This window comes from Tamandua tetradactyla, chromosome 12 (genome assembly GCF_023851605.1).
Source record: "Tamandua tetradactyla isolate mTamTet1 chromosome 12, mTamTet1.pri, whole genome shotgun sequence".
Taxonomy (NCBI): domain Eukaryota; kingdom Metazoa; phylum Chordata; class Mammalia; order Pilosa; family Myrmecophagidae; genus Tamandua; species Tamandua tetradactyla.
The window spans coordinates 15,905,781-15,920,107 of NC_135338.1; the positions used below are offsets into that span (position 1 = coordinate 15,905,781).

General features: G+C 42.4%; 1 long non-coding RNA gene across 9 annotated transcripts in view; it reads right to left on the bottom strand.

The window, feature by feature from the left end:
* The window catches only part of LOC143651828 (uncharacterized), a 40,361-nt gene that overhangs the window by 10,147 nt on the left and 15,887 nt on the right, over window positions 1-14,327 (bottom strand). For all 9 annotated transcript variants that reach the window (XR_013160252.1, XR_013160250.1, XR_013160254.1 and 6 more), the window contains 3 exons: window positions 13,350-13,655; window positions 12,522-12,580; window positions 4,293-4,425 (listed from right to left, as the gene is read on the bottom strand). This is a non-coding gene — a long non-coding RNA (uncharacterized LOC143651828). The remainder of the gene's footprint in view (window positions 1-4,292; window positions 4,426-12,521; window positions 12,581-13,349; window positions 13,656-14,327) is intronic.

Sequence of the window (14,327 nt, forward strand, 5' to 3'; positions counted from 1 at the left end):
AAAGCACAAGCAACAACAACAAAAAACAGATAAATGGGAACTCCTCAATGCTTCTGCACCTCAAAAGATTCTGTCAAAAAGTTGAAGAGGCAGTCAACTCAATGGGAGAAAATATTTGGAAATTACACATAGGACAAAGGTTTCATTTCCTGTGTATACAAAGAAATCATACAACTCAACAACAAAAGAACAAACAACCCAGTTTTAAAATGGGCTAAAGAAATGCATAGGTCTTTTTTGAATAGCAAATACAGATGGCTCAAAAGCACATAAAGGAGTCCTCATTTTCACTGGCTATAAGGGAAATGCAGACTAAGACTACAATGAGATACCACCTCACATGTATAAGAATGGCTACTATTAGAGTCAAGAGATTATCATGGAGGTTATTCTTATGCATTAAATATATATCACCTTGTTAGTCAAGATGTAATGGAGAGGCTGGAGGGTACTGCCTGAAAATGTAGAGCTGTGTTCTAGTAGCCATGTTTCTTGAAGATGATTGTATCATGATATAGCTTTCACAATGTGATGGTGTGATTGTGAAAAACTTGTGTCTGATGTTCCTTTTATCTACCTTATCAAAAGATGAGTAAAACATATGGAATAAAAATAAACACATGTTAAAAATTTAGATTGGGATGCCAGTGATCAACGAAAGTGAGGGGTAGGGGTATGTTATGTATGAATTTTTTGTGGTTGAGTTTTTATTTCTTTTTGTGAATTGATGCAAATGTTCTAGGAAATGATCATGATGATGAATATGCAACTATGTGATGATATTGTGAATTAGTGATGATATATGTAGAATGGAATGATGAAAAGTTAAGAATGCTTACATTTGTTTGTTGTTATATATTTTTTTAATTTAAAAATTAAAAAAACATTCAAAGTAAAAAAATGGCTACTATTAAACAAACAGGAAACTATAAAGTTGGACAGGATGTGGAGAAATTGGGACACTTTTGCACTGCTGGTGGAATGTATAATGGTGCAGCCACTATGGAAGACTGTTTGGCAGTTCCTTAGGAAAATAAATATTGAGTTTCCCTATGACCCAGCAATAGCACTATTTGGTACATACCCCGAAGAGCTGAAAGCAACTATGCAGACATCTGCACACCAACGTTCGCAGCAGCATTATTCAAAATCACCGAAAGATGGAAACAGACCAAATGCCCATCAACAGATGAGTGGATCAGCAAAATGTGGTATATACATATGATGGAATGTTATGCAGCAGTAAGACAAAATGATGTCCTGAAACACACAACAAGATGCATGAGTCTTGAGGAAAAAATGCTGAGTGAAGTTAGCCAGACACAAAAGGATAGATACCATATGAGTCCACTTTTTATGACCAGAATAAAGGTATAATCAGACACTTATAACACAGGATATAGGAGACTTAGAGATACACAGATGCTAGAGATGGGAATATAGTCCTCTAGCCTCCTATACTCTGGAGCAGCTAGAAGGAAAAATATGAGAGGATCGTATGGTAGCCCATGACAAACTCTGGGATCTGTCCTGAAAACACTTGTTGAAGAGTGCTTTGAAAACTATTGTTTCTTTTATGTCTTTGCTTGTATATATGTTACACTATACAATAAATAAAAAGGTAACAAAAAAAAAGAAAAGAATTGCAGTGTCCGTACAAGCCAGCCCAGAATCAAGAAAAAAGGCTTAAAAGTGGTGGGGTCTCACAGCACCCTGGCTGGCCTCTTCCTTATTTCACCACCAGCTTAGCATGGGGCCACTCATGTCCCAAGTGCAGATCCCTGGCCCCAGTTCTAGATGGGGCAGAGCAGCCCTCGTGCACACACTCAGAACATGTGTGGCTGGCTGAATCTGTCTGGTCATGGCCCGAGGGGCTCACCCTCCCAGAGTTGGCCCTGCACGTGGAAGGTGGTTCACTGATCCCCCTACAAAGAACAGGCAAATGGCTACCTGGGGTGAGAGGCTGCTGACTGTAGGATGAACAGTGCGGTGGCCAGGACCATGAGGAAACTATTTCCTAGGGAAGAGAGGACATTCACACCCATGTAGATGGGATTTCTTAGGGCCAAACCTGCATGCCCAGGACAAGACATCCCTGCAGAAAGGACCAGGGAGGGCTTGGCCAGGAGCTATTCTCCAGACTCATTGTATGGAGAAGCGTGGAAGGAGATAACTTGCCCAGGCCATCTGCAAAGACACAGAAAGGTGTTTTCTTTCTCCTTTCTTTCCATCTTCCTTTCTTTCGTTAGTGTCTGTCTTTCAAGGAGAACTCCTGTCATAACAGCAGTGGGATATAAATTTAAGGAATGCATGCCTCAGAGTGGAAATTCCAGCAATGATGCATTAAAATATAAAAATTTTCAAGTTTAATCAAAATAGTACAACTCACAAAGAAACAGGAAGTGATGGCCCAGGCGAAGGAGAAGATTAAAGCACAGAAACCACCAGTGAGGCTGCTCAGACCTGGGACATTCCAAACAAAGATGTTTTAAAATTGTTCCTAAATATGCCCAAGAGCTAAAGGAAAACATGGACAAAGAATTACAGGAAATCAGGGAATTGACAGATGAGCACAAAGAGAGCATTGATAGTGAGATGAAAATTATGAAAAGGAACCAAAGCCGACCATGACTCTGTATCTGGCAAAACTGCCTTTCAAAAATGAGGGAGGAATTAAGACATTCCCAGAAAAACAAAAGCTGAGGGACTTCTTCCCCATCAGACTCAACCTACAAGTCATGCCAAAGGGAGTCCTGCAGGTTGAAAGGAAAGGACACTAGACATGAAATCACAGACACATGGAGAAATAAAGATCTCCAGTAAATTAATATCATGGGCAAATATAAATACCAGCACTACTGTATTTTGTATTAGTAACTCCACTTTTCACTTCCTACAAGATCTAAAAGGCACATGCATAAGATATGATAAATCAATGCCCGGGACTCATAATGTGTAACTATGTAATGTGTGATATGCGGTACATAAAATTGGGTGGGTGAAGGGGTTTGGGAGCATGGTTTATGATGGTATTGAAGTTCTTAAATTGGTAGCTAAGCAAATGAAATTGTTATAAACTTGGTGTGTTAAATTTAAGATCATGGTAATCATGAAGAAACTTAATTATTAGGGAATATGCAAACTCATAGTGACAGAAAGCAGAGCACAGGTTACCAGGGGTGGGAGTTAGGGCAATAAGGAGTTAATGCAAAGTGAGTGCAGGGTTTCATCTGGGGTGTAGGGAAAGTTATAGTAATGGATACTGGTGAGGATATTTCAATACTGAGTGTGATTAATCCTACTGCATCGTGTGCTGGGAGGGGCTGGGAGGGGCTGGGATGGGAAGGTTTATGTTGAATATATGATTCTACAAAAAAAAAGAAGAAAAGATGAAGAGATAATGACAATTAAATGTAATACATGATACCAGATGGGAGCAAATAAGGAAGGTAAAAAGGCTCAAAAGGATATTAGTGAAACATAAGAATATAGTGGAATACAGATTGTCACCTTTATATCTTAACTTTATAGATTTAAGTTTTTGGAGGTTGATAACCACACTTAAGGTGATTACACAAATGAATATGCTTGTTTATAGGAAATGTATGTGGAAGTATTATGTACCAAGGAGTAAAATGTGGACAACCTTCTTTCAGATGTTCAGAAAATACATAGATAGATGGAGAGACAGGCAGACAGGGTAGAGGAGGCAAAATGTTGAAACTGGCAAATCTGGGTACCTGATTGGGGGGGTTTCTGGTGTTCTCTGTACAGAGTTTGTATTAATTTTGCTTCTGTCCTGTAAGTTTGAAATTATTATTTATGGCCAAATAAATAATTTACTTATTGCCAAATAAAAAGTTAAAAAAATATATATATAACATTATTCTATTGATGTAAAAAAAGACCTCTTGATGATTCTTCCCTATTTTGAAATGTTCACCTTCACTGAACATTTTTAAAAAGTGTTATAAAACTTTGTAAAACATATAGTATAAATATAACCATATATAAATCACAATCACAGAATCACATTTGCTTTTCCCTTTCTCAAATACCTGAAATCACTCAGGCATGGAATGACAGTCACTTTATCTTAAATAAACAGACATCAAATTACACAGACATCTTTGAAAACAAAAATGCCCCCTATGAAATCACAACACCCTGGCTGTTACAACGTCAAGGTCCCCACTTTCTTAGGGCGGCTATTTCATAGAGGAAATGAGTGACCTCTGGACATTTAAAAGGCACAGCCCATGCACCTGCTGAACCTGTGCTGTGAAGCTTACCTGGACCTGAGATGAGAGTTCCACCTTGCTGAGCGGCATCTCCTTGAAAATTAAGAAGAGGGCCAGTCAACATTTGCCACAGGCTCTGAGTGCTTCCTGAGGGCATGTCTGACTTCACATGGGGGGCTCTGCCCTGAAATATTAGGAATTTAATACTTTAAATATTTTTATACTTTCATGTTACTTAAATGTTATATTCTGTAAGACGTTAAGACGTTAGCATTTTTATAAAATATTTTTTACTTGCAAGTCATTTTACTTTCTCCCTGTCTTTTCAATCATGCAGCGTTTCTCTGGGGGCACCTAATTCTTAAACATTATAGAATGTTTAGCACATTCCTGGCCTCTGCACATGCAACTGCAGTAACACATGCAATGCTACCCACAGTGTGACAACCAAAAATGCCTCTAGACATTGTCAACTGTTCCAGGAAGAGGATCTGATTACAGTTTCAAACATACAGTATTGAATCGGGATTATTGTGCCTTTATGAAATGGGATTTACATTTAAATATGGCTTTTCTAGGGGACATACATTCTTTCAAAACAGCACAATCCATCCTCTGGATCCTAAAAAGGACATGTCTTCACCATATAAAAATACATTTATTCCATAACAATATCAGAGACCCTTAACCCATTTTGGTAGCAACAGATATGAAATACAAAGCTAGAAACACACAAACGTCTATCCATGTTTGTTATGGGCACATTCTTTCTAAGGCAAAATTATCCTCTGGCTTTGGACCTGTAAAACCTGAAGACAAGTCACTTGTTGCCAACACACAAAGGAGGAACAGACATGGGATACACATATGCATTCCCATAGGGTGGAGGGAACAGAGTGGACACAGGACCCAAGCAGTTTCAAAAACCTACAGCGCAAAGTCCATTAGATTTCAAAGTCTGAGAGTCATCTCTCCTTAGGGCTACTGGAAGCAGAAGCTCCACCCATTCCAAAGGCCTATGCAGAGGCCTGCCTCTCTCCAGATGCAACCATGTGGGACACTGGGGTGAACACCACTTTCGTGGCACCACCCTCTCCCAGCATGGGGGCGGCACCCAGGCTCTCTGCCACCTCCACGGCACATGTTCATCCCACCAGGTGGTGGCAGCCAGGCTCTCCCCACACCCCAGGGAATGGGCTTCACTCTCCACAAGGCCTGAGGCGGAATGACTCTCCCACTGCAACAAAGTGCAAGGCACATCCTCGGCCTTTGAGCCAAATTCACCCTCTCCAGGGGCCTGGGTCAGTTGGCTCGCCTGGCCAGAGCCTTCTTGACTTCAGACCTTATCCTCCATGGTTTTGCTCAGAGGTTATTTTTCTTCCATTGTGTCCCTTCTCTGAACCCGACAGTCCAGACTGACAGTGGTTCTCTTTATACAGGTGCCAGCAGCACTCTCGTTGGCTTTCTAGGCAGGGGCCTTGGATCACACCCATCAGAAACAAGGAGTTTCCACAAATCCTTCCTGGATAACTCCATGTCTGATCCTGGCTTTCTCTGGAAAGACTGACTGGGTCCATCCTCACAGGGAGCACTATTCTCTGGGGTCTCCCTTCTAGAAGCCCATAATTTTCCAGAACATCCACTTTTGGTTTTTCTACCAAGAGTTCTGGTCTCAGCTTTATTTCTCTCAGGTTGTATTTCATGCAAAGCTGTGAGGAGAAACCAGGCTGCACTTTCAACAGTGAATTTTGAAGATCTCTTCTGCTAAATATCTAAGTTCAGGGCATTTAAAATCTACCTTCGAGAAAAAGCCACTAGTTCATTCTGCCCGATTATCTGCTAATTGAAAACAAGGATTGCTTTCCTTCCAGTTTGCAATAACACATGCCTCATTTCAGTCTATGGCCTCCTCAGAGGCATTTTTGGATTCCACATTTCTGCCAACAGTCTCTTCAAAGCATTCTAGGCCTTCTCTACCAAGGCACTCATGATTCTCTGAGATTCATCTTCTTATCCATTTTATAGGTGTTCCAACTTCTTTGGTATTTGCAAACTGCAGCAGCAGCACCCCATTCTCTGATACCAAATCTGTTCTAGTTTGCTAGCTGCAGGAATGCAATATACTGAAACTGGAGTGGCTTTTAAAAAGGCAAATTCAATAAATTGCTAGTTTACAGTTCTAAGGGTGAGAAAATGTCCAATTAAAACAAGCCTTCAGAAATATCCAATCTAAGGCACACATAAAGAAATACCGGGGGCCAAGAAGGCCAATGAAGTTCAGGGTATCTCTCTCACATGAGAAGGCACATGGTGAACACAGTTATACTTTCTCTCTCATGTGCAAAGGCAAATGGTGTACACGTTCAGGGTGCCTCTCTCATCTGGAAGGGGACATGGCAAGTAAGGCACCATCTGCTAGATTCTTCTCCTGGCTTCCCATTTCAGAAAGCTCCCTGGGAGGTATGCTCCTTCTTCATGTGCAAAGGTTGCTGGCTGGTGGACACTGCTTCTTGTGGCCATGTAGTGCTGCCCTGCTCTCTGTGAATCTTTCATTCTCCAAAATGTTTCCTCTTTTAAAGGACTTCAGAAACTTATCAGAACCACCCAAATGGCTCGACAGATGTCATCATGCAATCCAGTTTCACAATGACTCTTGATTAAATCAAATTTCCAAGGACAGCATCTGATAATAGTTTGAAACATACATTATTGGAAAGGGATGATGCTGCTTTCATGAAATGGGATTTAAATTAGAACACAGCCTCTCTAGTGGACAGCTATCCTTACAAATCAGCACACTCCACCACTAGGACCCTAAAAAGGATATGTTGTTGTCATATACAAAATTCATTCACTCCATAACAAAATCAGAGAAACTTAAACCATTTTTGTAGTGACAGACATGAAATACAAAGTTAGAAATGAACAAACTTCTATCAAAGTTAGTTATGGGCACTGTTTTTCTAAGGTAAATTAGCCTCTGGCTATGGACCTGTAAAAACCAAAGACAAGACATTTGCTGCCTACATACCAAGGAGGAAGAGTCATGGGATACACCTATGATCCCACAGGGTGGGAGAAAACAGTGGACACAGGAACCAAGCATTTTCGAAAACCTGCAAGGCAAACTTGATTAGATTCCAAAGTCTGAGCATCATTCATCTTTGGAGCTTCTAAAAGAACCAATCCCACCTGTTACAAAGGCCTATGAAGATGTCATTCACTATTCAAATGAAACCGTGGGGGACACCGGGGAGAACACCTTTTTCTTGGCACCACCCTCTCCCAGCATGGGGGCTGCACCCGGGCTAACTGCCGTCTCCGTGGCCCATGCTCAACCCCACCATGTGATGGCAGCCAGGCTCTCCCCAACCCAGGGAATGGGCCTCACTCTCGGCAAGGCCTGAGGTCGAATGACTCTGCCCTGCAGCAAAGTGGAAAGCCCATCCTCGGCCTGTGGGGCAAACTCACCCTCTCCACGGGCTTGCCTGGGCCCCACTCCTGGTCCGAGGTGTCTCGACTTCAGACCTCAACCTCCACGGTTTTGCCTCTGAAGTTAGTTTTCTGCCATCAGGTCCCTCCTCTGAACCGCGCAGTCCAGGCTGACACAGGCTCACTTTCTACAGGTACCCCCAGCACTCTTGCTGGCTTTCTAGGCAGGGGCCTTGCATCATGCCCATCAGACATAAGGAATTGCCACAGATCCTTCCTGGATAACTCCATGTCCGATCCTGGCTTTCTCTGGAAAGACGGGCTGGTTCCATCCTCACATGGAGCACTATTAATTGGGGTCTCCCTGCCAGGAAGCCCAGAGGTTGCCACAACGTCAACTCCCGGTTTCTTTCTACCCAAGAGTTCAAGTCTCAGCTTCTCTCTCTCCAGTTGCAGTTCACGACAAGCTGTGAGGAGAGACCAGGCTGCACTTTCCACATCCAATTCGGAGAGCTCTTCTGCTAACTATCCAAGTTCATGGCATTGAAAATCTACATGCCAGACAAAGCCACTAGTCCATTCGGCCCGATGATCTGCTCTTTGAAAACAAGGATCGCCTCCCTTCCAGTTTGCAAAAACCCATGCCTCATTTCGGTCAACGGCCTCGTCAGAGGGATCTTTAGAGACCACATTTCTAACAACAGTCTCTTCACAGCATTCTAGGCCTTCTCATAAAAGCTTAGCACCATTTTCCCAGATCCTTCCCCTGTTCCATTTAAAAAGCCTTTCCAGGATCTTTGGTATTTGCAAACTACAGCAGCAGCATCCCACTCTCCAGTAACAAAATCTCTTCTGCTTTGCCAGCTGCAGGGATGCAATATACCAGAGGCGGAATGGCTTTTCAAATGCGGGTTGAATAAGCTGCGAGGTTACAGACCTAAGGCCGAGAAAATGGCCCAATTAAAACAAGTCCACAGAAATGTCCAATCACAGGCATCCAGGGAAAGATACCTTGCTCAAACAGGGCCGATGAACTTCAGGGTCTCTCTAGCAACGGAGAAGGCCCATGGTCAACAGAGTCAAAGTCTCCCTCTCACCTGCAAAGCCACATGGTGAACATGGTCAGGGTGCCTCTCACATCTGGCAGGGCCCGTGGCAAGCACAGCGTCATCACCGATCATCTTCTCCTGGCTTCCTGTTTCAGGAAGTTCCCTGGGAGGCATGTCCCTTCTTCATCCCCAAAGGTCGCTGGCTTGTGGACACTCCTTTCATGGCCATGTCATTCCGCTCTGCTCTCTGTACATCTTTCATTCTCCAAAATGTTTCCTCTCTTACAGGACTCCAAAAATTTACCAAGAGCCACCAAAATGGCTGGAGACATGTCATCACCTAATCCGGCATAACAACCACTCTTCATTGAATCACATCTCCAGGCAGAGGACCTGATGACCATTTCAAACTTACAGTATTGGATAGGGATTATTCTGCCTGTATTAAATGAGATTTAAAATTAGAACACCTCTTTTCTAGGGGACACACATCATTTCAAATCAGCACATTCCACTGCATGGACCCTAAAAAGTACATGTTTTCCTGATATACAAAATGCATTCACTTCATAACAATATCAGGGGACCTTAAACCATTTCAATAGCAACAGACATGAAATACAAAGTTAGAAATGAACAAACTCCTATCAAAGTGAGGTATGGCACGGTCTATCGAAGGCAAAATTACCCTGTGGCTTCGGACCTGTAAAAACCCAAGACAAGTCATTTGCTGCCAACATACAAAGGAGTAACAGTCATGGGATACACCTATGCATTCTCATATGGTGGAGGGAACACAGGGGACACAGGACCCAAGTGGTTTCCAAAACCTTCAGGGCAAAGTCCACTAGACTTCACAGTCTGAGAGTCATTCCTCCTGGGGCCTTCTGAAAGAAGCAGTCCAACCCATTCCAAATGCCTATGCAGAGCTCTGCCTCTCTCCAAATGCAACCACGTGGGACACTGGGGAGAACACCTTTTCCTTGGGACCACCCTCTCCCAGCATGGCGGCTGCACCTGGGCCCCCTGACATCTCCACGGCACATGCTCAACCCCACCATGTAGTGGCAACCAGGCTCTCCCCAAACCCCAGGGAATGTGCATCACTCTCTGCAAGGCCTGAGGCCAAATGACTCTTCCACTGGGATGAGCTGGAAGGCCCATCCTCGGCCTGTGGGGCAAACTCACCCTCTCCACGGGCTCGGGTGGATCCACTCTCCTGGCCTGAGGCTGCTTCACTTCGGACCTCAGCCCCCATGGTTTTGCCTCTGAAGTTGTTTTTCATCCATTAGGTCCCTTGTCTGAACCCCACAGTCCTGGCTGGCAGTGGCTCTCTTGACACAGGCCCCACAGCACTCTCGTTGGCTTTCTAGGCAGTAGCCTTGGACCATGCCCATCAGACATAAGGAGTATCCTTCCTGGATAACTCCATGTCCAATCCTGGCATTCTCTGAAAAGGCTGAATGGTGCCAATTTTCTCGCAATTCTCCCAGACTCTTCCCCTTATCCATTTCAGTAGCTGTTCCAACATCTTTGGTATTTGCAAACTGCAGCAGCAGCATCCCATTATCCCATACCAAAATCTGTTCTTGTTTGCTAGCTGCAGGAATGCAATATACCAGAAATTGAATGGCTTTTAAAGGGGAATTTAATATGTTGCTAGTGTATAGTTCTAAGGCCAAGAAAATGTCCCAATTAAAATAAGTCTTTAGAAATGTCCAATCTATGGCATCCTGGGAAAAATACCTTGGTTCAAGAAGTCTTATGAAGTTCAGAATTTCTCTCTCAAGTGACATGGGACATGGTGAACACAGTCAGACTTTCTCTGTCTTCTGCATAGGCACAGGGTGCCTTTCTCATCTGGACGGGCACACGGTAATCACGGAGTCATCTGCTAACTTCACATTTACATATTGACTGTGGAGCTGAATAGTCACAGATCTTATGACTCTCACAGCTGAAAATACTTTCTACCTAACCCTTCAGAGAAAATAATGTACCAATTCTTGGACTACATAGCCAATTATGAAAGGACCGTCTCACTATATTCAAATAACAAAGAAAGCACATTTTAAAGAGAGAGAAATGTAGGCATGTTTTTTTGCTTGCTTTGCACTCTGGTATGGGTGGAACTATTGTAAATACCATATTTTCAAAAATACTTGTACTAAGCTTGGGTTTTAATCCAGATTCCTGGAATCCTTTATAAGTAGAGTGAATATCAGACTGAGAATAAGTCATGAGAAGGATTTGAAAAGCAGTGGAACCCAAAGAGGCCAGAAGAGGCTGCCACATGCATTGCCATGTGACATAAAGCCATGGAAGAAGAACTGTTGGTAAGAGAACCAGAATGCCAGTCTTCTGGAGAAAGCATCACCTTGATTGTGGACTCCTAGCCTCAAATCCATGAGTCATAAATTCTCAGTGTTTAAGCCAACCCATTGCATCGTATTTGATATAGCAGCCAGGAAACTAAAACAATAAGAGAATATCCATGTTCATGGGAAATGTACCTGGGACTATTTTGTGTTTAATGTGCAATTGTGTAGCCTGCTCTCAAATGTTCAGAAGATAGAAAGCATACACTCAAATGCAAATAGGAGTAGCCCAAAGGAAGAATGAGTAAACATGAATCAAAGTCAACTGGGATAATCCAAGCTGAGGGACGGAAAGTAAAAAGGAATGGGAAACAATGAACAAAGCTTTGGAGACCAGTGGGACATCAACACACATGTAACAGGCACTGCAGAAGGAGAGCAGAAAAAGGGGAAGAATAACTTGAAGTAAGGAAAATGGCTAAAAACTTCCCAAGTTGGATGGGCAATATTCACATACACATTCAAGAATGTCAATAAACTCAAAGTACAATAATTCAAACACAAATACACTATATCACAAACATGATAAAATATTGCTGGAAGTTAAAGTCAGTGAGTGAATCTTGAAAGCAGTAACAGAGAAGCAACTCATCAATTACAAAAAATCCTAAGTAAGAATAACACGCATGCCACTAATAACAAATTTCTAAATACAGAAGGTAAAAATTTAGAGAATGGAAAGAAATAGATATTTTGACAATGAATCTAATGAAAGATGTCCAACATTTCATTCACCTCTATAGTGAAAAACCCCTCAGCAGCATCTTCTGGGGAAATTGACAACATTCATAGGATAATGCAACAGACCCAAAATAACCATAAATTACTGAAGAAGCAGGACTTGGGGACTCTACACTACCATTTTTCAAGACTTACTATAAAGCAACAGTAATTATGACACTGAAGTATCAGCCAATAGACAGACAACTGGGGCTTTATACAATACCAAGTTTAGATTAGACCTGCACAGTCAATTGATTGACAACAGAGGCCCCAATGTAACTTGGTGGACCAAGCATGGTCTTTCCAACTTGAGGGTTGTTACTGAAAAGATCTGCAAGTCACCTCCATGAAAAACATCAGGATGTTTAGCAAAAACGTCACTGTGTTTTGTTTCCATGAGGTTTGATTTATTCTTCCCATTAATTCAAATATTTAAACAAATATTATCTGTTCTGACTTTCTCCAGTGGCTTTCACAGTGGTCAGAAATAAACTTGAAGCTCCACTTTGGAAATCTACAACACCAGAGGACCTGAGTTTTCCTAGATGACAACTTTATCCCGCTATTCTGCTTTTCCTCCCTAATGAATATTACCTAATGATTCTGATGTACTTTGAATTCTACTGTTTCATTTTAATGTGTGGACCCATACACATCTATAAAATCCACCATAAAACATGCATCAAGAAACAACTCACCTGAGTTATGTCCAATTTCTGCTCCTTTTGGAAGAGTGTAGAGAACGGGAATGGATAAGCTGAGGTTAAAAAGAGGAAGTGAGTCACGAGAGATCTGGTGAGCTCCTTCTCTTCCTACCTCAAAATCTTATCACAACAGCTTTCATGACCTGAACTTGTGCATCTCCTATAGGATACCTGCGCTTAATCCCACAATTTTTCACTGGTTGAATTAAATTCTCTTCCTACTGATCTATGAACAATCTATGTCCCCTCTGACTAACTCACAAAAAATTAAAAGAGGATTAATATTAATAGCTTCTTAATATTATTTACATCTCAAGGTAGAAAATCAACAGAAAATTCTGAAAAAAGAAAGATGGGATTTTTTAATGACAGAAAATTTCTTAATCCCGTTGTTTTAACTGGTTGCTGTTTTTCAAGAGGACTTTTTGATCAGACACTTCTGTTGACTTATTGAGACAGACTAAGCACCAGTACTCCTAGCACTGTGCTAAGTGATCCTGGAAAAGGCACTCCTTTGAGGCTTGATAGTTTATTAAGCTTTCAAGAATTAGAAATAGAATCCCCTACCTGTACTATTATTTTGTGACTCTATATTCATAATAGAGGGAGCCACAGACAAGCTCTAGATACAACCTGTGGTGATTGACATGGTGTGAGAACAACTCAGGATCTAGAAAGAGGGAGGGAAGAATGAAGAAAATGGAAGGCCCTTGAAGGAGGGGTGGAGGCAGCATTTCCTCAGCTCTGGGTGGTTCTGTCTTCCCTGCAGATAATGCCCTCATAAGCCCTCCAGCCATGTGGCTCTTCTGGGCATTCACTCACCCCTTTCATCCCAGGTCACCACCTTCTGTAAGTTGATCCACGATGTCCACTATCACATGGACTGGGATTGCTTGTGGATGTGGCAACATCACCATCTGGCTCACTCAGGGCAAGGGGATCAAAAACTACTTCTGGTGGATGAATTCAAGACCTGCTCTTTTCTGGACTCTTCTGTCCTGCTCTGTAGCTCTGCTGAGTAGTCTCTGGCCAGCGAGGCTGTTCTTTCAGGTAGGTGTCCTGTTTGTGTGGCTCTGTCCTTCCTGCCCCATAAACACTGCTTAATTCCAGAGAGGCTGGGACCTAGGCCTGGGGAGAAATATCAGGTTAGTTGAAACCTTCATGTAGGGTACAGTTGCTCAAAATCAGCAGTACTGATATTTTGTGCTGGGTAATTGTGTGGGATGGGGGGCTGACTTGCACATTATGGAATATTTAGCTATATCTCTGGCCTCTTCCCAACAGAGTCCAACAGCACTTCCCTTCTCAGTTGTGACAACAAAACTTTCTCCAGACATTCCAAAAAGATCCTGGGGAGCAAAACTGGCCCTTCCTGTCCCCAGTTGAGAGCTAATATAGGACTTTAAGACTGACTCTTGTACTTCAGGACTTTACTACCCATGTCTGTGGCCAGTAGCCACATGTGACCAAAGTACTTGAAATGTACTAGTGTAACATGTTGAAATAATATTTTGGATATTTTGGGTTAAACACAATGCATCCTTAAAATTAATTTCACCTGCTTTTTTTAATGTCACTAGGAGAAAATTAAAAATTGCCCATGTGGCCCCCTTACCTATCTATCAGACAAGTGCTGCACTAGAACATCAGGCTGTGCCTACTGAAAACAGACACAGACTTGACAGAGCAGGAAGGGCAAGAGCCTTAGTCTGGCCCAAGGTCTTTGGACAGATGCCAGAATTCACAGCATAAATCCACCTGGCAGAGGGTCATTGTGTCCACACTCACTTCACCATCATA